The 25,039-nt window shown below is 41.8% G+C and overlaps 1 protein-coding gene across 1 annotated transcript in view; it reads right to left on the bottom strand.

The window, feature by feature from the left end:
- b4galt2 (UDP-Gal:betaGlcNAc beta 1,4- galactosyltransferase, polypeptide 2) overlaps positions 1-25,039 on the bottom strand; it is a 257,205-nt gene that overhangs the window by 62,651 nt on the left and 169,515 nt on the right. The gene's annotated exons all lie outside the window — the stretch shown is intronic.

Below are 25,039 nucleotides of genomic sequence, written 5' to 3'. Positions count from 1 at the left end.
AACTATTGCCCAGCTTGGATGATGGGGAGGCAGAGAGGAAGAAATGTATTGCAACCTACTCTCAAATTTGTCTTTAAAATAAATACAAAAGACATCTGAAATCACTGTATCATGTGATGAAAGTTAGCAAAAAATTAAACCTTTTCTTCATCATAGCTGAATCCCCATCTTCAGTGAAGCTGGGTTGCACTTTTCATTGAATCACAGAATTGTTGTAGCACAGAAGGATGCCTTTTGGTCCATTGAATGTATGTCGGCTTCTGCTTGAACAATCCCATCAGTCCCCCACTTACAATTCTTCCTCATGTCTACCCAGTTCTCTTCAGAAGATGCTGATTGATGCTGTTTCTGCCACCATTAGTGATTCCAGGTCATAAATAATCTGAGTAAAAATGTTTTTCCTTACATCCCCTTTGTATTTCTTTACCAAAATTTTAAATCTGTACTCTCTGGCCTCGTAGCATCTGCCAAAGACAACAACTTTCCTTTATCAACCCTTTGTGATCTTGTGCACCCCTAACCAATCTCTCCTCTATCTTCTTTATTCATGTTTGATTGAAGATTTCTCCCCTATCCATTACACGTTCACACTTCAGGACGGAGAAGCTCCTGATCTTTGCTGGTATTAAAATTTTTGAAAATACACTTTATCGATCACAATAATAACTAATTATGGAACACAGAGTTAAATAACAATTATTTAACTCTGTGTTCCATATCTGATATTACACAGTTCTGAGAAAATAAATTATACCTGCACCCTTATTAAACACTTAGAATCAAAACCAGCTGTTAAGTCCTCTGATTTGAATTCTGTACTAAACAGGGAACATTTATACATTAATGAATTCCTCCTGTAAACATAAATGCAAGAATTATTTATTCCTGGTCATTGGTATCTTGCAGTTTGACCCTTGTTTTAGAGAGAATAACATAAACATAGTTTTTGATTAACAAACCTGAGCCCAGTAATTAGTAATATGCTCTAGACTGCGCTCTCTCCAAAACATCCTGGAAGACAAGTCTTAAATCTGGCATAACACCAGCTGTTGGCTATAGTGCTGTACAGATTACAACCTTCTTCCTTCTACTCATTATGTTTCCTGACATATATCCAACCACTCTGTCCAATTTTAAAGCACTGCAATTCCAATTCCAGTTTCAACATCCTGCATTACATCTCTCCAAATTCTCCATAGATTATACTTCTTGGATAATAGGCCCTGATGTTATGCTCATTGGCAATAATACTAGATCCAATTGTTTATAATTATTATTTTCGAAATAGATGTAAAAGACCAAATATCTACCTTTCTGCAAATTAGCTGCTTTTTGGACACAAACATCATTCCTACATTATGTAGCGTTGTCTGCAAGATCTCAATGTCTAGTTATTCTCTGCACAAATCGCAAACATTAGAATGGTTAGACTATCCAAGTTTAATGAGCAACTTGATAGAAGAACACTTTGGCCTAGAATTTCATCAGAATCTAAAAAGGCACTCCAGAGGTGAAGAGAGACTAATTGACCTTGATATTAAGGCAACATTTGATTGAGTGTGGCTTCAAGGACCCCTGGTAAACTGGAGTCAATGGGAATCAGGGGGAAAACCCTCAGTTGGTTGTAATCATACCTAGCACAAAGGAAAATGGTTGTGGTGGTTGGAGGTCAATCATCTTAGCCACAGGATGTCTCTGCAGGAGTTCCAAAATATCAATATTCTGGGGATTACCACTGAACAGAAATTGAACTGGAGCAGGTCAGAGGCCAGGAATTCTGCAATGAATAACTCACCTCCCAACTCCCCAAAGCCTGTCCACCAATGACAAAGCTCAAGTCAAGAGTGTGATGGAATACTCCCCACTTGCCTGGATGAGTGCAGCATCTACAACATTGATGAAGCTTAACACCGTACAGAACACAGCAGCCCCATCCACAACCATTCACTCAATCCACCACTGACACACAGTAGCAGCAGTTTGCACCATCTACAGGATGCACTGCAGCAACTCATCAAGGCTTCTCAGCCAGCACGTTCAAAATCCACAATCTCTACTTGCTAGAAGGTCAAGGGCAGCAAAAGCAACCACCACCTGGAAGTTGCCTTCCAAACCACACACCATCCTGACTCGGAAATATATCGCCGTTCCTGGGTCAAAATCCTGGAACACCCTTTATGGTACACCCATCCCTCAAGGACTGCAGCGGATCAAGATCCATCCCTAGTTGTCCTTGAACTGAGGGGGCAGTTAAGAGTCAACTCATCAGCACCTTCTCAAGGGAAATGAGGGATGGGCAATTAAATGGTGGCTCAGCCTGTGAAGCCCACATCCCTTGAATGAATTTTAAAAACCACAGCCACAAAGCAATCTACCAACGTGTTTTATTCACTCTGAGAGATTCAGGAGCCATTCAGTCTATTGATGAGACCTTCTCTGATTTAAAGCCTTTCCTATGGGGCCCCGTCAGTGCTGTGCATGGGGACAATCAGTGGACAGGGGCCAATATGTAGTGGGTAGGCTGCAGAGGTTGGGGGCTGGTCAGGTTTGGGTACTCAAGTGGGGGGGGGGCCGCAATTGTTTTTTTACTTTGTGTATAGAATGGGGATGTTGCTAGCAATGCAGATGTTTATTGCCATCCAGAGTCGTCCTTGAACTGAGGAGGCAGTTCAGAGTCAACCACAGTGAGGAGACGTATATTGGCCAGTGCAAGAATAAACGGAAGATATCATCGTCTGAAGGAGATTAGTGAACCAGACAGGTTTTTACAACAATCTAGTAGTTTCATGGCTGTAGCTAGTTAGACTAGGTTTTTTTAAATTCCAGTTTTATTCATTATGAGTGCAAGTCCCTCAGCTGCCTGGATGGGATCAATGATTTGGAGGTCTGGTTGCTAGTCCAGTAATTTAACTGTGATGTTACTGCATGTACCCTGCCATCAGTCTTCATGCAATCCAGGTGCAGGCACAGGCAATCCAGTCAGGGGGCTAGGATCAGCTTTTGGCAGTAGGGGCTGTTGAATCAGGGGCTTGGAGCATCCACAAGGTAGGGTGGAGGGGGAAAGAGAAGGTGCCTGTCATTGGTCGGACAGGGTTTGAGGCATTAGTTCAGGGTTGATAGGTTGAGGGATCAGGGGTGTGGGAGCTGTTGCATCTTGTGATCTGTGGCACTGAGGATCAAATAATGTCTGTAATTATAAATATGTAGCTGGTGTGAGGGTCTGCAGTTTGTGGCGGTCGGTGCCAAGGAGGGGAGGGTGATTGGCTTGACAGGAAGCAAGTTACTTAAAGGAGACCTTCCTAAGTTGGATTCCTGGTGTCACCAGGGAGTCCCTACAAGGTGCATACATGCAGGTTGACAGACACATTGAATCCCCACCGCCTCACGAATGGCCCAGGACCATCATTTAGCACAGAAAATTATGGAAGCAGCACCCAGCATTGCGTGGCATTGCACACCACTCCACATGTGGGTGCTCCTTACCTTGTGTACCATGCGCACTGAGAACTTAGAAACGAGAATTGTGCATTCAACCAAGGCCTTCCCCATTCAATATACAGGCTCAACACATCAAGTGCTTGGCATGTCTTTCAGTGGGCAAGGAAGAAGGAATTAAACAACTAAAAAGTCATTGAAAAGTATCACTCTAACCTGGATCTGCTACCTTATTTGTATCTTTTGTACTCATACGGTTTGCCTTTGTGAAATGATACGTCGGTATGAACTTAACCCCCATTTAACAATGAAATAATCAGGATAAGGAGCTTATTCCTCAACACTACATGTGAAAAATAGGATCTCTAACATGCCGAATTGAGCAACAGACTTTGGCAGATTCAATTTTTTTTTAACTAGTTACAATGCAAATTTGCAAGCACAATTATCTGTGTCCTTGTCCTGTTGCCTTTGAGACTGATAACAATTAAGCAATCAACTTGGAACATATTCCAGTATATGAACTGATCTGTTAATGATCTGGCTTCTTACCTGGCAGGTAACAGCAGATACAAATTTATAATCATATTGTGTTTTATGAATGACTCCATTAACACAATGAAGAGCCAAACATCCAAAATTTCCATTCTTAAAAATGGGTGACAAAGTAAGTATTTTAAGATGGGAATGTAAACTTATGAAAGGAATTGAAATCAAGCTAAATAAGAGCGAGGGTAAACTGTGGGTGATGGATTTCTGCGCAGCTAAGTGTGACATCATGCATGTGGATTCAAATCACTGTGTTGAAAAACTAAGTCGTTGAGGTCTGAAAAGATTTTTATGTTCACAAAGACAGACCCACAGAACATAAGAGTACTAATTAAAAGCCTATTACAATGTACAATTGCTTTTATTTCTAGAATATAAAAGGGGGGGGGGTGATTTTGCTTACAAATCCACAAAACTGTGCTTATTGAACATTTGAAGTACTATGTTTTGGACATCATGTCTTAGTAGGAAGGAGTGCAGTGCAAATTCACCAGAAAGCACCTGCAGTTAAATTGTCATAGTCCAGCACCAAGAAATTCCGATTAGGGTTTTGTTGGGACCAACAGGGATCTTTTGTCACTGGATGACATAATAACAATTCTGTTGAATTCCACAGAATTCAGTTCCTTTCAGAAGAGTGCACTTACAGTTGGTAGACGTTGGGAAGCATTTGTGTCAGGTTTCAGGTAGTGAGTGACTTTTACTGCAGGTCACCCAGCCTCTCAGCGCCCTTGTAGGCACCATATTTATGTGGCTGCGTCACTGTAGTTTCTGGTCACTGGAGAATGCCATTGAATATCATGGCAGGTGGTTGGACTCTCTTTTCAGTAATGGTCATTGGATGGCAGTTTTGTGCATGAATGTTACCTTCTACTTACCAACTCGTATCTGAGTGCTGTCTAGGTTTTTCTGCATACAGATGTGGACTGCTTACTTGTTCAGAGGTTGCAAATGGAATTGAACATTGGGCAATCATCAGTGAATATCCCCATTTCATAGCTGATGATGGAACAAAGGCAACGGTGAAGCTTCTGTCGAAGGTGGAGCCCAGGTCACTGCCCTGAGGAACTCTTGCAATGATGCCCTGGGACTGGGATGATGAGGCTCCAACACAGCCATCTTCCTTTGTGCTCAATGACTTGAGTTTTACGGGGGTTCTTTGATACCATACCGAGTCAAATGGCATCAAGGCCAGTCAGTCTCATATACCTGAGCAATTCAGCTCTTTCGCCCATGAACGGTTCTGGTGAAGCCCAAAATGAACATCAGTGAGCTGGTTATTGGTGAGTGAGTGCTATATGACAGCACTGTAAGTGGCATCTTACATCACTTTGCAGATGATTGAAAGTAGGCTGCTTGAGTGGTAATTAGCTTAATTGGATTTGTCCCACTTTTAGTGAACAGGACGTATCTGGGCAATTTTCCACATGATTGTTCGGAAGCCGGTGCTGTAACTGCACTGGAATAGCTTGGCTACAGACACTGTTACTTCTGGAGTGCAGGACCTCAGTACCACAGACGGAATGTTGCCTGGTCCCCAAGCCTTTATATTTCAGTGCTCTCAGCCAGTTCTTGATATTATGTGGAGTGAGTCCAATTGGCTGGAGACCAGCTTTTGTGTGGTGGGCACGTGAGTGAAAAAGCCAAGACGGATCATCCATTTGACACTCCTGGTTGTGTGCGGTTGTGACTGCTTCAGCTTTGCCTTTTGCACTCATATGCTGGCCATGTTCCTGAAGCTTCCTCCCCCCACTGATGGCACCTGCCACAAGGAGACAGCTGAGAACAAGATCAAAAAGGCTTATCCTTTCTCTCACTATCTGCTGCTTGTCATGGGTTCAGGAAGAGTCAGGCAATAACATGAAATGTAAAATCAAATCTCTTTTGTGTTCTACAAACTAAACAAGGTTTGTTTTTAAAACATTGTTGACATACCTGTCTTTCATTTCTGCGTTATTGGCTTGCTGTCAAAAATCAATACTACAATAGAAGAGAATTGCCCCCAATGTCTCAAAAGCTCCAGTCACACTTAAGAATAACAGTCTATTTTTAGATCTTTTAATAAGCATTGACATATGTTTACAGGGTGAGGCAGTAGTGTGCAGAATTGTAATACGTTTCCCAAAGGCTATTAAATCACCCTAGGATAAAAATGACTAAATGGATGCCAAAGGCTTGCAAAGGCTTACTAATACTAGATGTATTTTGTTCCTCGTCTTCTCAGGGGAGGGAATTAACATCTGACCAGCTCATTATTACTAAGGTAGGAAGGGATGTCATGTGCTCCCCTCTTACAGTCTATCATAAAATACTCAGTTCTGCTTGGACTTCTCTCAAAATATCAAGTGTTAATGACCACAATTTCACTGTATGTTCTTTTTAAACTAAGTGCTAAATCTTAGAGAAACAACACTCTAACAGTGTAAACAATGTTTAACACATACCTAGATACCATTGTAATCTTCCTCCTCCTTAGGTTCATGCCAGCAGGTTTGGTGTGCTTACATTCAAGCAGTAACTTCATTTTATTCTGCAGTATTTTCCCAACTCAGAAGCAAAGTCCTTAATTTGGATTTCCACATAGTTGCTGCGTTTAGTCATTTGAATAGTTGGTTTACTAATACTCAAACACTCCAAATAAAGTAAAAACTGTATGTAAATATGCTGCATTTTATCCAGAAATGTTAGCAGAGCACACATCAATCATTTTTTTCATCAACATGGTTATTTATCTTCCTTCTCAAACTGCAGTTGCATACAACCAGGAAGGGAAGACCATTAGACCATAAGATATAGGAACAGAATTAGGCCATTCGGCCCAAATCTGGTCCGCCATTCAATCATGGCTGATTTTTTTTAAACCCATTCTCCGGCCTTCTCCCCGTAACCCTTAACCCCCTTACCTATCAATCTCTGCCTTAAATACACCCATAGTTACTGAAAATGTAACGTAATATGAAAAGAACATTACTCAAAAAGATCCATTCATTCTTCTTTTGTCATTTTCTTTACCACTTCCACCATCAATTAGTTCTAACATTTAGGTAACGGATCATTAAGCCTTTTAAAATTGGGAAGGTAGGCAATGTGATAGACACATAGCCCAAGCCATCTGGGGTATCCTACCTGGTTTTATCTATCATCTTAATATATTACATGTTTATTTTACCTTTTAACTCCAAATTATAATGAGCAAAGTATTCTAATGATGCAGTTACAGTATTTTATTGACAGAGAGAGAGACTCCTCCAAAATAAGATGCATCACTGGACCTCTTTATGGTAGTTAAATCTGCTTTTAGTTAATATTGACGACCTTTAGTTTATAAGTTGAGATTGCTGCAACTCCAACCTGTCCCATGTAAAACCATTAGTAATGTTGCCAACTTTAGCCAGCTGTAATTTGTCAGAATTTTTTTTACAATGTCATGCTAACCTCTCCTATCATCTTCACACATTTGCTTGCTTCGGGATAAATCAGATGTGGTTTATGACATCGGGAGGTGAATGGCGATAACTGAACAGACCTTGGTAGCTTCAGAAATAGTCTTCAGCATCATTGCCAATCATTCTACACAGTTATTTATTTAGTCTGGTCCAATCAGCATTACCTCACAGATGTTGCCTGACCTGCTGAGTGTTTCCAGTATTTTCTGTTTTTATTTCAGATTTCCAGCACCTGCTAATTTTTGATTTTCATTTACTGTTGAATTCACTGCCCCTTCTCTTCTAGTATTGCCAACTTTGAATAAGTTCTGCTACGCTCCCTGGCTGGTTTTCGATCTGCTTCATCCCTTCCCTAGTAAATATCTCTGGCTTCAAATCATCCCATATGGATTCCAAATTAAATTCCATCATTCACAATACAGATTCACCCAGGATCACAGGTATATTCAGCACTTCTTGAGGGCTCATCGCATCCTGAGATTCATGCTTAATGCTGTGCATCATCACATGCAATCTTAACTTCTCTCTACAATAGCACTAACTCACTCTATCTTAGAGCTGCCTTGGTCCGCAGCTGCACTTTATTCTTCACTACCTTTTTACTTCCTTCTTTTCTGACATCAAAAATCTCGAACTCCAGCAGCTCTTGAATTCCAAAACTCCTCCAGATCTTTCCCTCCATTCATCTGTTTTAACTATCCCTTTTGATCTTCCCCTCCCTGATCCCAAATAATTAGTCCTCAGGAGAAGACTCAGCCTTGTCCCCATGTCCTCATCTTAATTCATTCCGAATCTGACATGACACTGAACTTTTCTTCCACCACCTCTACTCTGTGCCCTTTTTTTTGGCTTGGGTCTTCACCCAAGTCTGCAGATCCTTCCTCCTGTCTCGAGAACTCCCAATCCACCTGGATCCCTCCCTCTCTACATCTGTTGATTGCAAACTGCTGATCAGATACTGGCTGCCTCAATTTGAACTTGTGCTCACTAAACACCAATCTCATTTTAACAAAGGGTGTTTAACCTGAAACATTAACTTTGCTTCTCTTTCCTGACCTACTACATGTTATCAGCATTTCGTATTTTCATTTCAGGTTTCCAGCAACAGCAGTTCTTTTGATTTTTCAACATTATCTCTATAGGCGGATTGATAGCTGTTGATAATCTTTTAATAGGGAGTTAACCATGCTTGGAGCTCATATAGAAAGAGTTCAACAAGCTTATTCATGAAGACTATACTCCTAATATTGGCACTGCATCAAGACAATGAACTTATCACCACACCATGGGGTGAAACTAGTGTTGCCAAGAAATGGGCAGTGGTGAAGCGACAGCACAATACATGCTGTCCAATTATCTTTACCTGAAGTCTAGGAAGGGCAGGTGCAAACTCAGCAAATTACTGGATCATTGAATCTCTAAGGTAATCTAAACTTTCCACTGACATGAATAACAAATCGTGCTGGGTCATGGAAATTCAAGTGGGGAAAACACCATCTCTGGAGCCCTTAACATCCCTTTATGCCACCCTACTTTGTAGGAGCACTCCACACGAAAATCCTAACTTCTTTCTCCAATTGAGGACACAAAAATTTGTTGGCAAAATGAAAGTATGGAACATGTATAGTAAACATCAGATAGCTGCAGTCCAATCAACTATTGACCAGTGATTGGATAATGAGGAAATTGTACATCATGTCAGCAACACTGATGCCCATTCAGCACGTCACCTTGATGCAGTCAATCTGACAATAGCACAGTGGTGCAGCAAATGGAGCTGCTGTCTCACAACTCCAGGGACCCGAGTTCAATCCGACTCCAGTGAGTCGGAGTGGAGTCTGCCGATTCTCCCTGTAACCAGTTTCCTCCCATTTCTCCAAGACATGAAGGTTGGTAGTTTAATTAGCCACTGTAAATTGCCTCCTGTATGTAAGTTAGTGGTAGAATCTGGAAAAGTTGATGGGAATGTGGAGAGAATAAAAAGGTTAGTGTAGGTGGATGCTTGATGTTCAGCTCAGACATGGGCTAAAGGGCCTGTTTCTGTGCTGTATGATACTCGGATGTGGAAATCTGCAGAGAATTAAATGTGCAATTTCTAAAACTGTTGTAAAAACAGTAAGGTGCTCTATTTATTAGGCAATCCTAATCTCTAGAACCAGTTTTCTCTGTACAAAGCCAATGTATTTTGGAGTGAATGAGTCCAAAATGGTGCTCATCGTGTGTAAGTCCCTGGTTTAAACTCCACTCCACAGGTTTGAGCACATTAATCTGGATTGACACCACTGTGTGGAAGTGCTGCACCACCACAATTCTATAGTTTTGGACAAGATACTAAACCAAGTCACGTTCTGTCTTATCCAATAAAAGATTTCACAGCAATATATGGAAAAAAACAAGGGCATTCTACCAGTTCTGATGGAAGGTCACAAACTTGACACATTCGCTCTGTTTCTCTCTCCACCAATGTCATCTGACCTAATATTTCCAACATTTTCTATTTTTTGTTCAGACTTCCAATATCTGTTGTATTTTTGCCTTGCAAGGTTTCCCAGTATCCTGGTTCACATTTATCTCAATCAGTATTATTAAAACAAAAAGAATGAGTCATAGAATCATCAGCGAGGAAACAGGTCTTTCTGTCCATTGAATCTACACCAATCATCGACCACCCATTTACATTAGTCCTATATTAATCCCATTTTATTCTCCCCACACTCCCATCTACCACTCACTTGCACACTAATATTTAGTGTGCTTGCATCATGGATATCTCTTGATGAGCTGACTTCACATCTGGCAAGTGTTGGGCTATATGCTGACAAGTGTGGGGAGCTGCAACACATCAATCATCCATGGCATGCTGACAATGTAAATTTCAGCACTACATTACACAGAGAAACCTGACAATGTTGTGCTGTCAACCTTGCAAACGAAATTCTCGCTTTTAAGATTATGTTAGGTTGCTCTGCAAATGCCGTTCTAACACAAATAAAAGGTTGTGGTGCATTTTCTCGGACACAATATGGAACATTTTCTACATTAATAACAGTGACATCAAAGATGACAACTTTAATTGGCAAATTAGAAATACAAGTAGATAATTTTACTGAAGTTTCCGGTCACATTTAAATCATTTTGAAGCTAAAGAATCTTTAACGTTCTGTTGTTTTCTGTCTTCTGTATGAATACAGAAACAAAGCTTCACACCAAACTTTTCAAGTAGAACAATGCTCCTTTAATAGACTCTCAAGACAGAAAATTGCAAGAGGAAAGAAAATGAGCATAAAACTGCAGCAGAGAAACTGAACCGTTCATTAGGATGACAGGTTTTGCTTTTGGATTCTGATGCCTACTTAAAAGGGAGAACTGCTCAAGACATTTTATCTTTTAGTTGTGACAAATGCGAAGCAGCTCTGGTTTCTGTGCATCGCATGCAGTCATGTTACGTGATCTAATTTTTTTTCGTTAATCATGAGATTGAGAGATTATTGACACATCTCCATATCTACCCAACTCGAACTGCCTGAGAGGTGCTGGTAGTGAATCGTCTTCTTCAGCATCTATAGCTGATTTTGTTTTCCATAGCAGCTTTGATGCAATCGAGTGCTTATGAGGTCACTTCAGAGAACAGTTAATGCCAACCAGAGTGCTATAGGGTTGGAGTCACATATAGGCCAGACAAGTTAGGGTGACGTTCCTAAACATCATAAAGTCACAGAGCATGGAAACAGGGCCTTCAATCCATTGTGTAACGACCCATTTACACTAATCCTACATTAATCCCATTTTATTCTCCCCACATTGCCATATACCACACATCCCACACTAGAGGGAATATTTAAAGTAGCCAATTAACTTACCAACCTGCATGTCTTTGGGAAGTGGGAAGAGATCGGAAGACCATAGGAAATCGATGTGATCACAGGGAGAGCATGGAGTCTCCATGCAAGTAGCAGTGGAGGTCAGGAATGAACCTGTGTCGCTGGAGCTGTGAGGCAGCAGCTCTACTCGCTATACCACTGTACCAATTACACTTCTTATGTTCTTAGAGAGCCTGTTTAGTTCTTACAAGAAGTGCTGAGTTTAGTTTTTTTTAATTGCAAATTCATTTATTTACTATGGTGCAATTTTTCCAGCTATGGTAGGGTTACGAACTTGCGTCTCTAAATTAACTACAAGCCTTTGGTTTGCTAGTCCAGTAACATAACCTTTTTGGAACTGGACACCTTGTAGTAAACAATGCTATTAGATATAAAGGAAAACATCAAGTTTAATTGCTTTCATTAAATTCGGAGTCACCTAATCACATCTGTAATATAAACAGAAACAGCCGGGCACACAAGTCAAATGGAATTATTGCTTACAGACACCGCCTATCTCTGTTACAATCTATGGTGGAAAGCCTGTTTGTTGAGAAAATGCATTAGAAGCAGAGGATAGTGCTAAAATGGAGATAATGTACTAAGCAGCATAAAACCAGGTTGAATCTTTTAGAGCTCTTTAAAAAAAGTTTGAACAAGCAAAACAACAAGGATGCAATGGACTGTGAGTAACAACATATAATTGCACCACTGCTATTTCAAAGGTTTTTGTGAATGAATTTTTTCTTCTTACAGCCAAGTTGTTGGGAACAGTCTTAACAATAGAGTTGCTAATGGAAATATAATGACATAGCCATCATGCACTAAATATATATATATTTTTTAAAATGGGTTGAATTACTAAATGTTTATCAATACATAAATATCATGAGTTCAACTTCAAATGGAGACACACATAGAGCTGATTTTAACTGTGCAGCATCAGTATTAATGGCTAAAAGTGGAGTCTATAAGCTTCCCACCCAGATTGGGACAATGTTTCAGCCATCACTATACCCCACGTAGTCTTACAACAAGTTTGGTGTGGATGGGAAGGTGGCGGCTGCTGAGCAGGTGGGTAATATGCCTCCCTATTTTAAGCTGTGATTCTTCTGAAATGCAAATCAGATCTTGTATCTTGCTTATGGACCCAACTGTCACTTTAGATGTTGTTGCACACCAGGTTAATACTAGTGAATGTTCCTTTAAAATACAGCACAGTGGTGTGTGTGTGTGTGTGTGTGTGTGTGTGTGTGTGTGTGTGTGTGTGGCGTGGTTACGACAACGGAAGATAAAGGATGTAATGATGTTGGTGGAGCGGCCAGTTGGGAGAGAGGGGGGAGGGAGAGAGAGGGGGGGAGAGAGAGGGGGAGAGAGAGAGGGGGAGAGAGAGAGGGCAGAGAGAGAGGGGGAGAGAGAGAGGGGTAGAGAGATTGGGGGAGAGAGGGAGGGGGAGAGAGGGGAGGGGGAGAGAGGGGAGGGGGAGAGAGGGGGAGAGGGAGGGGAGTGAGAGGGAGAGGGAGAGGGAGAGGGACCAGCCTGCTAGTCTATATCGATGGATGAGAAACAATAACTGTGTCTGTCACTACAATCCACGTATGGATTTTTGGAATAATCCAGCGGAGTCCACTTAGTCGTTAACCTGTAGAGGGAAACAGGTATTTGTGTGGACGGCCACGATTCGAGTGCCTTTCAGGGTGAGGCAGATGCGGTGGAGTAGTCACTGCTGAGTAGACACTGAGGTGTCATAGGGGTTCCATCGTGGAACATTTGGATTTCATAATTACTCTCTATTTTCTCTCTACACTTTGTCTTCAGTCAACGGTGGTTGTTGAAGAAGCTTTTGCTCACGTTTCACCTTATGGCTTGCTGAACTGAACTTTGAGAACTATTCCCGGACTTGGAGTTTGGGAATTTGCCACACACACACTTCCAGTTTAGTTTTTGGGGTTAATGTTTAAGATTTAACATTTTTACTTCTAACATTCTAACATTTTTACTTTTATTTTTCTTATTATCATAAGTAGTTATTAATAAAGTAGTTTTTAACACTGATACATGACTTGGTGTGTTTCTTTTGCTGCTGGTTCGTAACAATGTTAACTGGTTGGTGCACGCACTTTACAACCAATGGGAGCTCCACCAAAGAGGTTCCAAATAAGTTATGTTTCCTATTATCTTTTTGGGGCCACGATAAGCCTCCACAGATTCCTCTCACATGTTTTGTTCAATAATGACCCAGACCACTCCAAACAGCACCTCCCAAACTCGTGACCTCTACCACCAAGAAAAACAAGCACAGCAAGTGCATTGGAACACCACGACCAAACAGGTTCCTCTCCATGTCACATACCATTTTCAGGAGAAGGGAAATATCAGTCCATCAGTTGCAAGATCAATATGCATTCCTTCAGTATTGCTAGGAAAAAATCTTGGAACTTCCTTCATAACAGTGAGGGAGCACCTTCACTAAATGGTCTATACTAGTTTAAGATGTCTATTCATTGCCACTTCCTTAAGGGCAACTGAGGATGGACAATAAATGCATCCTTTGCAACTCCTGCACCTCAAGTATGAATTAAAAAAACTTAACACAAGGGGCCTAGTCTTGTTAAAAATAAATGATCTTATCCACCCACCTGCATTTTCCTCAAAACTTTCAATCTTTCTATTGGCAGATCTAAATCCAGTTTTTAAAAAAAATTAATGTTAAAATAAAGTCTCTGGAAAACCATGTTAAACTATAATATATATGTTGCAATATTCTTGCATTTGTTCTGCAGAGAAATCCTTAAACTGTCTCTGTCTGCACTGCCATATTTCTCTGCTGATTTTCAGTCTCTGCCATGCTACAAAATGGACTGTGATCGCACTACTCAATCCTCCTACTCAGATGCATTACTTTTGAGCTTTAGAAAATCAGAAATGTAGTTACCATTGGAGGATAATGCTCAATCAGAAAGGGTCTGGCCACCTTTGACAATGTGACTGAACCTCTCTTTTTCTGTCACTAGAAGTCACTAGAGACTGGATGATTTACAAATTTCAGTCATAATATTGGCTGGTGGTAATAGCTTGTGCAATGTCAAAGACACAGGCACACGGGCTAGACCACCTAGCTTCTGAGGATTCAAGCTCCATATCTGGACAACTGGGGAAATGAGGAGAGTCAAAAGATAGAAAAGGAATAGAAATGCTAAACTTAAAAGGGCAAAGGACAGGATGGTGCTTTCTGATGCATGCTTCTTCTGAACTGGTATCAACTGGGAAAATAGCAGAATGGAATGAAGATTGAGGATATAAAGAGGCAAGAAAACAAAATGTGACAACTTCAGAATGGAAGTAAGCATGGTCACACAACCAGAGCTGAAAATCTCCATAAAATCCATTGATTTTAGAGACTTTTTTTCCACTGTTTGCCCAGTAGGAGCAGAACAGCAGACATTACATTTGTATCTGTAGTCCACTAAACTGAATGTTAGTTCAGGTCCAAAGGCAAATAATTCTGCAGTTGACACAGAAGAAAAGCAATTAATTATGCTGGCCTTCTGGAAAAAGATAGTTAAAATAACAATAATAAACTAATAATAATAAATAGTAAAATGGGTAGGACTGATAAGTTAATTGTTGATTATATTAAGGCAATGACAAAACTAGCATTCCTCACAATTCTGTGAGCTGCTCTTCACTAATATCATGGCCTATCCCATATCCCCCCCCATTCCCTATTTTCCAAGAATTTATCAATATATTTTCCAAATATACTCAATAACTGAGCATAGATAGCCCTCTGGGCTAGAGAATTTAAAAGTTTCATGTTTTTTTGATTGACGAAACGGATATTTATTTTACTCCTAAACAGCCAGCTGTTTATTCTCTGACATTGATTCCTATATTTAGACTCCCCTGACTAGGGAAGCATTATAACAGCATCTACTTTCTCAAGTTCTCAAAGTTCTTAAATTTTTATGTTCCAGTGAAGTCTGCTCTTATTCTTCTAATCTCTCCAGGCCTCCTCTACTTAATCTCTCCTCATGGAGCAATCCAATTATCTTGCAGTTGTACAAGATGTTGGTGAGGCTGCACCTGGAGTACCGAGTACAGTTTTGGTCACCCTGTTATAGAAAAGACGTCATGAAGCTGGAAAGAGTGCAGAGGAGATTCACGAGGATGCTGCCAGGACTCAAGGACCCGAGTGATAGGGAGAGGTTGGGCAGGTTGGGACTTTATTCCTTGGAATGTATGAGACTGAGGCATGTCTAAAATCAGATTTGGTGAATGGACACAGTCATCTTTAAGGTGAGAGGGGAAGGATTTAAAAGGGACCTGAGGGGCAATTTCTTCACATAGAAAGGTGCTGCATACATGGAACGAGCTGCCAGAGAAAGTAGTTGAGGCAGGTACAATAACAATATTTAAAAGGCATTTGGTGAAGTACATGGATAGGAAAGGTTTAGAGGGATATGGGACAAACACAGGCAAATGGGACTAGCTTAGGTGGGCACCTTGGCTGGCATGGACAAGTTGGGCCGAAGGGCCTGTTTCCGTGCTGTATTACTCTATGGCACTTATCCTGGAAGTCAGCTGAATGAACTTTTGACCAGAACAGGATGGATCATTTGGTCTGCTTGATACAATGGAGGCAAAATGACAAGAGGAGTGGTTGGTGAAGAGGCAAGTGGCTGCAAGGGTGGAATGGGGGAGAGGAGCAGAGGGCCTCAGCTAATTTGGGGTGGGGGTTGTTACCATAGAACCATAGAACAATACAGCACAATACAGGCCCTTCGGCCCACCATGTTGTGCCAACCTTCAAACCACTCCTAAGACTATCTAACCCCTTCCTCCCACATATCCCTCTATCTTAAATTCCTCTATATGCTTATCTAACAATCCCTTGAACTTGACCAACTTATCAGCCTCCACCACCACCCCAGGCAGCGCATTCCATGCACCAACCACTCTCTGGGTGAAAAACCTCCCTCTGACATTTCCCTTGAACTTCCCACCCATTTTTTTTACTGCTCCTTTTCTGTAGTTCCTGCAGCATTTTCCTCCTGTTGTCATTATGATTATCTTCAACTGATTGCACCACCTACTCCTTGAACATTCCTACTCCATGATTTATAGTTGTTGGGGCTCAGGCCTCAGTCAGTTGGAGGGTCAGATGTTGGGGATTGCAGGTAAGGCTGCCAGAAGACTGCCCAATGTTAGTTTCTCCCAGGACAAATTGGACTAATTTCCTCCACAATGCTTGTGAAACTAGCTCATCCAATGTAGACTGAATCAGAAAGGGCAAGGGGTGAGCCATGTCTAACTGAATTTCCAGTGTGTCTCAAATCAACCCAGAAATAGATGCAATCCTGTTCCACACAGCATTGATTTTCAAAATCATAACAGAGGTTTATAAAGTCATGAGGGGCACAGATAGGGTGAATAGCCACAGTCTTTTCCCCAGGGTAGAGGAGTCTAAAACTAGAGTGCATAGATGTAAAGTGAGAGGAGAAGGATTTAAAAGGGACATGAGGGGCAACTTTTTCACACAGAGGGTGGTACGTATATGGAATAAAGCTGCCAGAGGAAGAGGCAAAGGTGGATACAACTGCGACAATTATAAGACATTTGGACAGGTACACGGATAGGAAAGGTTTGGAGGGATATGAGCCAAACATGGGCAAATGCAACTGGCTCAGTTAGGCAATTTAGCCGGCTCGAACGAGTTGGGCCGAAGGGCCTGTTTTGAGTGTTGTATAAGCTCCATGACTCTATAAACGGCAGTACTAAACGCCAAAAGAAAATAATGTTGCACATCCAAATTTCTAGACTTTTTAAAAATTATATATTCCATCTGCCAGGGTTTTAGCCACTCATTAACCTTCTTATAGCTTTTGCAGCATATCCGTGTTCATCTCACTTTCCCAACAAACTGAATTATCAATAAACCTGGATATATTATGTATCATTCCTGCATCTATGTAACAATAGAATTGTTCGAGGAGAACAATGCCAAATGTCAGGACTGTTGATACTATTTAGTAGTGGAATTTCATTTGGGAAAGGGGTGGTTTGCAGAGCTTCACATCAGGGTGGGAGAGAAGTAGTAGACTGAACTATCTTTTGGCCTCTTCTGACACAGATACTCCTCTCTCTAGTTTGATCTGGCAGGAAATCCAGTTATACCATCTGCATGTTTGACAAAGGCGAATCCCCTTAGCCATATTTAAGTTCCACTGTTCAATGTTGCAGCCCCGCAGGTGAATCCACTGGGCAATGTTGCAGCCCCGCAGGTGAATCCACTGGGTAATGTTGCAGCCTCGCAGGTGAATCTGCTGGGCAATGTTGCAGCCCCGCAGGTGAATCCGCTGGGCAATGTTGCAGCCCCACAGGTGAATCCACTGGGAAATGTTGCAGCCCACCTGACCAATTTAATCCGTAAAGCTATCAGGAATGCCAAGAGACAATACCGGTTCAAAATAGAGTCCTACACCAGCCGTCAGTTGTGGTAGGGCTTACATGCTATAACAGGATACAAAACAAAGTTGGGCAGCATAGTCAACAACAGCGCATCAGGGTTGAAGCTGATGAGCTTAATGCATTCTATGCACATTTTGAACAGAAGGGGAGTGGTTTGTCACCACTCACCCTGACAGTCTCCAATGCAACTCCAATGCAACCTGTGGTCACCGTCGAGGACGTAAGATCAGTCTTCTGGAGAGTGAACCCGAGGAAAGCATCTGGCCCAGATGGTGTCCCTGGCCAAGTGCTTAGATATTGTGCTGATCAGCTGGCAGGGGTATTTGCAGACATATTTAACCTCTCCCTGCTTCAATCTGAGGTTTACACCTGTTTTAAGAAGACCACTATGATCCTGGTACCTAAGAAAAATAGGGTAACATGTCTTAATCACTACCGACCGGTGGCTCTGACATTCACCATCATTAAGTGCTTCGAGAGGCTGGTCATGGCATGCATTAAGTCCAGCCTCCCGGAAAACCTCGACCCACTGCAATTCGCCTACTGCCGAAACAGGTCTATAGTGGACGCTATCTCCCTGGCCCTACACTCATCTCTGGAGCATCGGGACAGTAAAGACACCTACGTTAAGCTATCTTTTATTGACTACAGCTCCGCATTCAATACTATAATTCCAAGCAAACTCATCACCAAACTCAGAGATCTGAGACTCAACACCTCCCTCTGCAACTGGATCCTTGACTTTCTGACCAACAGACTGCAATCAGTGAGGATAGGCAGCAATAGCTCCAGCACGATTATTCTCAACACTGGTGCCCCACAAGGCTGCGTCCTCAGCCCTCTACTCTACTCCCTATGTACTCATAACTGTGAGGAGTTAGAGAGCTTAGTGACATGGTGTCATGACAACAACCTTTTCCTCAATGTCAACAAAACAAAATAGCTGGTCATTGACTTCAGGAAAAAAAAGAGGGATACGGGCATTCTCTCTTCTCTCCTCTTCCATCGGGTAGAAGATACAGGAGCCTGAGGGCACGTACCACCAGACTTAAGGACAGCTTCTACCCCACTGTGATAAGACTATTGAACAGTTCCCTTATACAATGAGATGGACTATGACCTCACGATCTACCTTGTTGTGACCTCGCACTTTATTGCACTGCACTTTCTCTGTAGCTGTGACACTTTACTCTGTACTGTTATTGTTTTTACCTGTACTACATCAATGCACTCTGTACGGACTCAATGTAACTGCACTGTGTAATGAATTGACCTGTACGATCAGTTTGTTAGACAAGCTTTTCACTAGCTCGGTACAAATGACAATAATAAACCAAAACCAAAAAACCAAAACTATTCTGTAGGTAGGAGGGATTAGCTATGTCAGCACAACATTGTGGGCTGAAGGGCCTGTTCTGTGCTGTATGTTCTATGTTCTATGAAACAGGGCGGTATAAATGCACCTGTCTGCTGAGGTCAAGAGGGTTGAGAGCTTCAAGTTCCCTGGAGTGAATATCAATAGCCTGTCCTGGTCCAACCACGTAGACGCCACGGCCAAGAAAGCTCACCAGCACCTCTACTTCCTTGGGAGGCAAAAGAAACTTGGCATGTCCCCTTTGACACTCACCAACTTTTATCCATGCACCATAGAAAGCATCCGATCTGGATGCATCACGGCTTGGTATGGCAACTGCTCTGCCCGGGACTGCAAGAAACTGCAGAGAGTTGTGGATACAGCCCAGCACATCACGGACACCAGCCTCCCCTCCATGGACTCTGTCTATACCTCTTGCTACCTTTTTGAAGCAGCCAGCATAATCAAACACCCAACCCACCCGGGTCATTCTCTCTTCTCCCCTCTCCCATCAGGCAGAAGATACAGCAGCCTGAGGGCACATACCACCAGGCTCAAGAACAGCTTCTATCCCACTGTTATAAGACTATTGAATGGTTCCCTTATATGATGAGATGGACTCTTGACCCTAAAATCTACTGACCTTGCATCGTATTGTCTACCTGCAATGCACTTCCCTGTAGCTGTGACACTTTACTCTGTATACTGTTATTGTTTTTACCCTGTACTACCTCAATGCACTGTGTAATGAATTGATCTGTACGATCGGTATGCAAGACAAATTTTTCACTGTACCTCAGTACAAGTGACAATAATAAACCAATACCAATACGAAATTCCAGCAGACCAGAAGGATTAGGCCTTGAATGTGAATCATGGCCACATCTTCAGTAATATGCATCCATGCTCCATTTTTAAGAAAATGAGTTTGTCTGTAACAGTGTTTTCCTACTACTGAGGGAGAATAGAATATTCATACAGTATTTGCAGTCTTTAGCTACTCAACTCTGAGATGAGACAACTTACCCATCCATGATAAGTGAGCCAGGATGACAGGCAGTCCTAAGACTTCAAACAGTGACCCTTGGCTCAGAACCAAGTACTCAGTCAGGCTTGCAGACTGCCCATCTGAAATAGTGAATCCTACATCACTTACAATGACAACCATTACCAACTAATTAAAGTGATGGGCATGAACCCATGCAATGAAAACCTTATTAAAATATCTTGCAATTCTAGACTGGGATATGAATTTCATCCTTAATGATATCCTGACAGAGAGAATTCAGCTACAGCTGTACTATAATGTACAAGTTATTCTGGATAGTCTTTCCAGAACACAATATATAATTTTGACCCAAAAATATGAAACTGGTAATTCATGCAAGCCTGCGAAATAAAAAAAATTAATTAATGCTTCCAAAAAGTTGATGGTATAAAATTTAACATGTAACTGAGTTACCAGTGACCACCATCCAGACAAAATCCTTCAATGGCCATAAAATCACACGTGGGCCCTTGAGGTTTATGCACAGTACTTTACAAATTTCCAATCTTATATCCGATTTTAAAATTCAGCCCAATTACCACCTTCTGCATATCCCTTTTTTAATGCCCAAGGGTATGTGTGGGATTTGAATGAACCAAGTGTACTGTGAGACTTGATACAATAAAAACTGATGTGACAGAGGTGAAAAATAAAAATAAAGTTGCCCTGCACACTGCTAGGAGAAAATGGCAATCTGAAAATACCAACATAATTTGTAGTTTGACAAAATTTTAAATTAAATAATCCAAGTGTTTTTTTTTATACAAAGCATGAATAACATTTTACTGAGGCCAATGGTCATTGTCATGAAAATGGTTACTTCATTTTCAGTATCAATTCTCTTTCCAGAATCCTTACGGTGAATAAACATGTGTCAGCACTTGAAGTGCGTCAAATAGGCGAGGCGAGAGGGCACAGGAATAATTGGCAATCTCCCTGTTATTTCTATACTGTCATAAATGCCAGTCTGTGTGAACACGGCTTGAGGACATTTTGGCAATTGACCACTTCAGTGCAAGTTTTTCACAGAATATGCATATTGCTGTTCTTTCAATAGGTGGATTTTTAATTGTTCTCAAAAACAATACGCTTTGTGGTTTCTGAGGAAGTCCCATTTTGAAACGAGTGAGAATGAATTTGTCAAATTCACAGTTCCAGGTTTACACAATGGATGGATTCCAATAAAGATTGCTGGCATTCTGATTCGATAAATTTTCCAAGCGTAGTGGTAAGACTAAGAGAAAGCAAAAGTGTGAATTCCCAAATGGTCTCAAATCTCATCAGAATGAGTTACACAATTCTGTGCAAAAGTGCTGTATTATAGTGTTAAAGTGTGCCACTGTATTACATATTGCTTCACAGAGTATGGGTGAAGAATGTTGCCATATGGCCTGCTGCTAGCTTTTTGTGTGCCACTGTGTTGTGCACTTCTTACCTTCAGCAGCAAAGAGAAAAGGAGAGCCAAGGCACCAAGTTTCTCCCTGCCAGTACAGAGTCTCTCCATCAACCCGTCCTTTGTTGTGCCCCCAAATTGGTGAAAAATGGAAACTGGGACCCTTACAGCCCCAGGCTAAATTTTCAGGAGACTTGGTGGAGGTTTGGCCTGCAAACATGCAATGGTCAGGTCCACTTGCACGGGAATGCAAAAATGGCATTCCTGAACCAAATCGCCCAGTTATGGGCGAAAGTCCTGTGGGTGTCTTGGGAGAGAGGAAGGCCAAGGGAGTAAATCCAGGCATAAAATCTGGAGTGGAATCCAAAGGTAGGTTGGTGCCTAACTGGGCCATCATTCTTGTAACCAAGTAGGGTAAAACACCGAGCTCGTTCATTTAGACCTAACTGGTGAGGTCAAGATGAGGAAGCTGACAGGTGGACAATTCAGGCGTGCACCCTGAACAGGCCAAACCCATTTCAGAGCAGAGTGTTAGGACAACATGGGAGACACCAATTACAAGTGGTAAGCCCAACTTGACTGGAATAGTGAATAGGCTCCATGGGCTTACTCTGAGAGTGGGAGGGTACTGGTGTTGGTTTTGGTTTATCATTGTCACTTGTACCGAGGTACAGTGGAAAAACTTGTCTTGCATACCGATTGTACAGGTCAATTCATTACACAGTGCAGTTACATTGAGTTAGTACAGAGTGCATTGAGGTAGTACAGGTAAAAACAATAACAGTAGAGTAAAGTGTCACAACTACAGAGAAAGTGCAGTGCAATAAGGTGCAAGGTCACAACAAGGTAGATCGTGAGGTCAGAGTCCATCTCATCCTATAAGGGAATCGTTCAATAGTAGGATAGAAGCTGTCCTTAAGCCTGGTGGAAGAGGAGAGAAGACAGAATGACCTGGGTGGGTGGGGTCTTTGATTATGCTGGCTGCTTCGCCAAGACAGTGAGAGGTAAAGACAGAGTCCAAGGAGGGGAGGCTGGTTTCCATGACGCGCTGGGCCGTGTCCACAACTCTCTGCAGTTTCTTGCGGTCCTGAGCAGAGCAGTTGCCGTACCAATCTGTGATGCGTCTCGATGGGATGCTTTCTATGGTGCATCGATAAAAGTTGGTGAGTGTCAAAGGGGACATACCGAATTCCTTTAACCTCCTGAGGAAGTAGAGGTGCTTGTGAGCTTTCTTGACCGTGGCATCTACACGATTTGACCAGGACAGGCTGTTGGTGATGTTCACTCCCAGGTACTTGAACCTCTCAACCCTCTCAATCTCAGCACCGTTGTATTCCAGTAACCACCCACTTTAAGATGGGCAGGCTCCACGATCCATCTCGATACATATTTACAGCTTACAGGCTTTGTTCAGCCAGTGGACCAAACTCACCACAGATGGAAGCAAGTTGCCAGCTCTACACTGATAAGCTGGACTATTGGCACCATGTGCAGGGGAGCAACAGACAACCTATACCTGGAGATAAAACTCACAAGAGAGCTCTGATCGACACAGAACTTATTAGGTTGAACAACGATATAGATTCCATACAAGAGTTGCTGAGAATAGAGTGCCAAAAGAAAAACATTATATGTTCAGCTGGCAGCGAAAGAGTTCATAGGAAATGTGTGAGCAAAACATAGACCTTGCTGTGTAGAACTTGTTTCTCTCGACAGTGAAGACCCCAATAAATAGCTTGAATTGTGTTTGTTCTATCTTCCTTTCTACTAAACCAGGTTGAGAAAAAATATAATTTCTCCAAGAAGCCTGACACTGTCATCAGTGAAATCCCTAAGACAAACACTTTTACCTACAAGGGGACAGACCTTGAAGCTTGGCTCGCTTGCATTTTTCCATTCAAAATTAAACTGCCTTCCCTACATTAACATCAGCCATATAACCGACAAACTCAGATAAAAACCAACTAGCGGTCTCCGGCATTCCTTAACTAAGTGCAGAAGCAAGCCAGATATAATTTGAAAAATCATTTACAACAAAACTACACTCTTAATATACAGAAAACCAGTTCTGATGTAGCATCCTTGTCTGGACATGTTAATTCTGTTTCTCTCCCTGTAGGTGTGGCCTGATCTGTTGAATGTTTCCAAAATTCTCTGGTTTTGTTTCAGATTTCCAGCATCCACAATCTTTTGCTACAAACAGAAAATGCTGACTGGTTCAAGCCTTTCACTGAAGCCAAACAATCTGTCCTCGTCAAGTACAAGAGACCTGAAGTGAGAAGACTCTAAATGGACTCAGTAAGTGTGATATGAAGATTACAAGTGCCATCACAGATAACCAGGAAATAGCTGGCAACAATTGTAAGTTTTGGAGGAGGTGTTGGAAGAGGCGAGGAGAAATGGAAAGCTCAGCTGGCTGAGAAGGGCCAAAAGAAACCAGCAAAATTTGCACCTTCTCAGCCCACAGCTTTCACCTACAGCAAGTGTGGCAGAGACTGCACACCAGTCTGTGCATCAGTAGTCAACTCCCAACTCATATCAGACGATGTGTAACATCGAGTTGACCACAAATGCACAAACTATTCTCCAGAGGGTGAAAAATTGCCAACCAAGCACAATGTTAAAACAGAAAATTCTGGAAACACAGCAGGTAATGTAGCATCTGAGGAAAGAGAAACAGTTAAAATCCAGGGCCCTTCTGTTTTTATTTCAGATTTCCAGCATCTGTAGTTTATCTTTGGTTTTCAAGCACACTGTTAAAGCTGACAGAGCATAACAAGTCTAGGAGACCTAAAAAAATAAATTTGCTCTGATTTTTTTTAAGAATACAAGCAAGTTCATTGAAGCTACAAAAATCTTACAAGGTAGAGGTTTCACCTGGCTGAAAAGTCTTGAACCAGGAGCACCTTCTTAGAATAAGGGTTCGGTCATTTACGACTAAGATGAGGGGAAATTTCTTTCACTCAGAGGATGGTGAATCTCTGGAATGTTGTGGAGGTTCAGTCATTGAGTTCATTCAAAACAGAATTATATAAGATTTCTGGATATCAAAGAATACAGGCCCTCCCCGGGTTACAACCACCCCCCCCCCCCCCCCAAATATGGACACCTTGTATATATGAACGAGCTCCCACAAGTATTACTAAATTCAAATGAGAACCAGTCTTGAAAGAAAAACAGTGTACATGTAAACTCCCAGCAGTAATCAGACACCATTGTCTCTTAAGAACACAGGTTGCCAGTTTCACCATGGGAGGCCACTTAAGAGAGTTGCTTTGGAAATTGACAAGTCATCACTTTTATTGATACTGGTGCAACAATACTCACTAAACAATGTAACATCCACTGATACTTCAAGCTCATCATTACCAGCCATTGAGTGTGGGTCATCCTGATTCTGTACCATTGTAACCAGGCAGGGGAAGACAATAAATAAATGTTCATATTAATTGACCCTCATCAACAGCATATCAAGTGATTTTG

This window comes from Pristis pectinata, chromosome 3, assembly GCF_009764475.1.
Source record: "Pristis pectinata isolate sPriPec2 chromosome 3, sPriPec2.1.pri, whole genome shotgun sequence".
Classification (NCBI taxonomy): Eukaryota; Metazoa; Chordata; class Chondrichthyes; order Rhinopristiformes; family Pristidae; genus Pristis; species Pristis pectinata.
The sequence above is the reverse complement of the archived record's forward strand: the minus strand, read 5'-3'. Positions and strand labels throughout refer to the sequence as shown.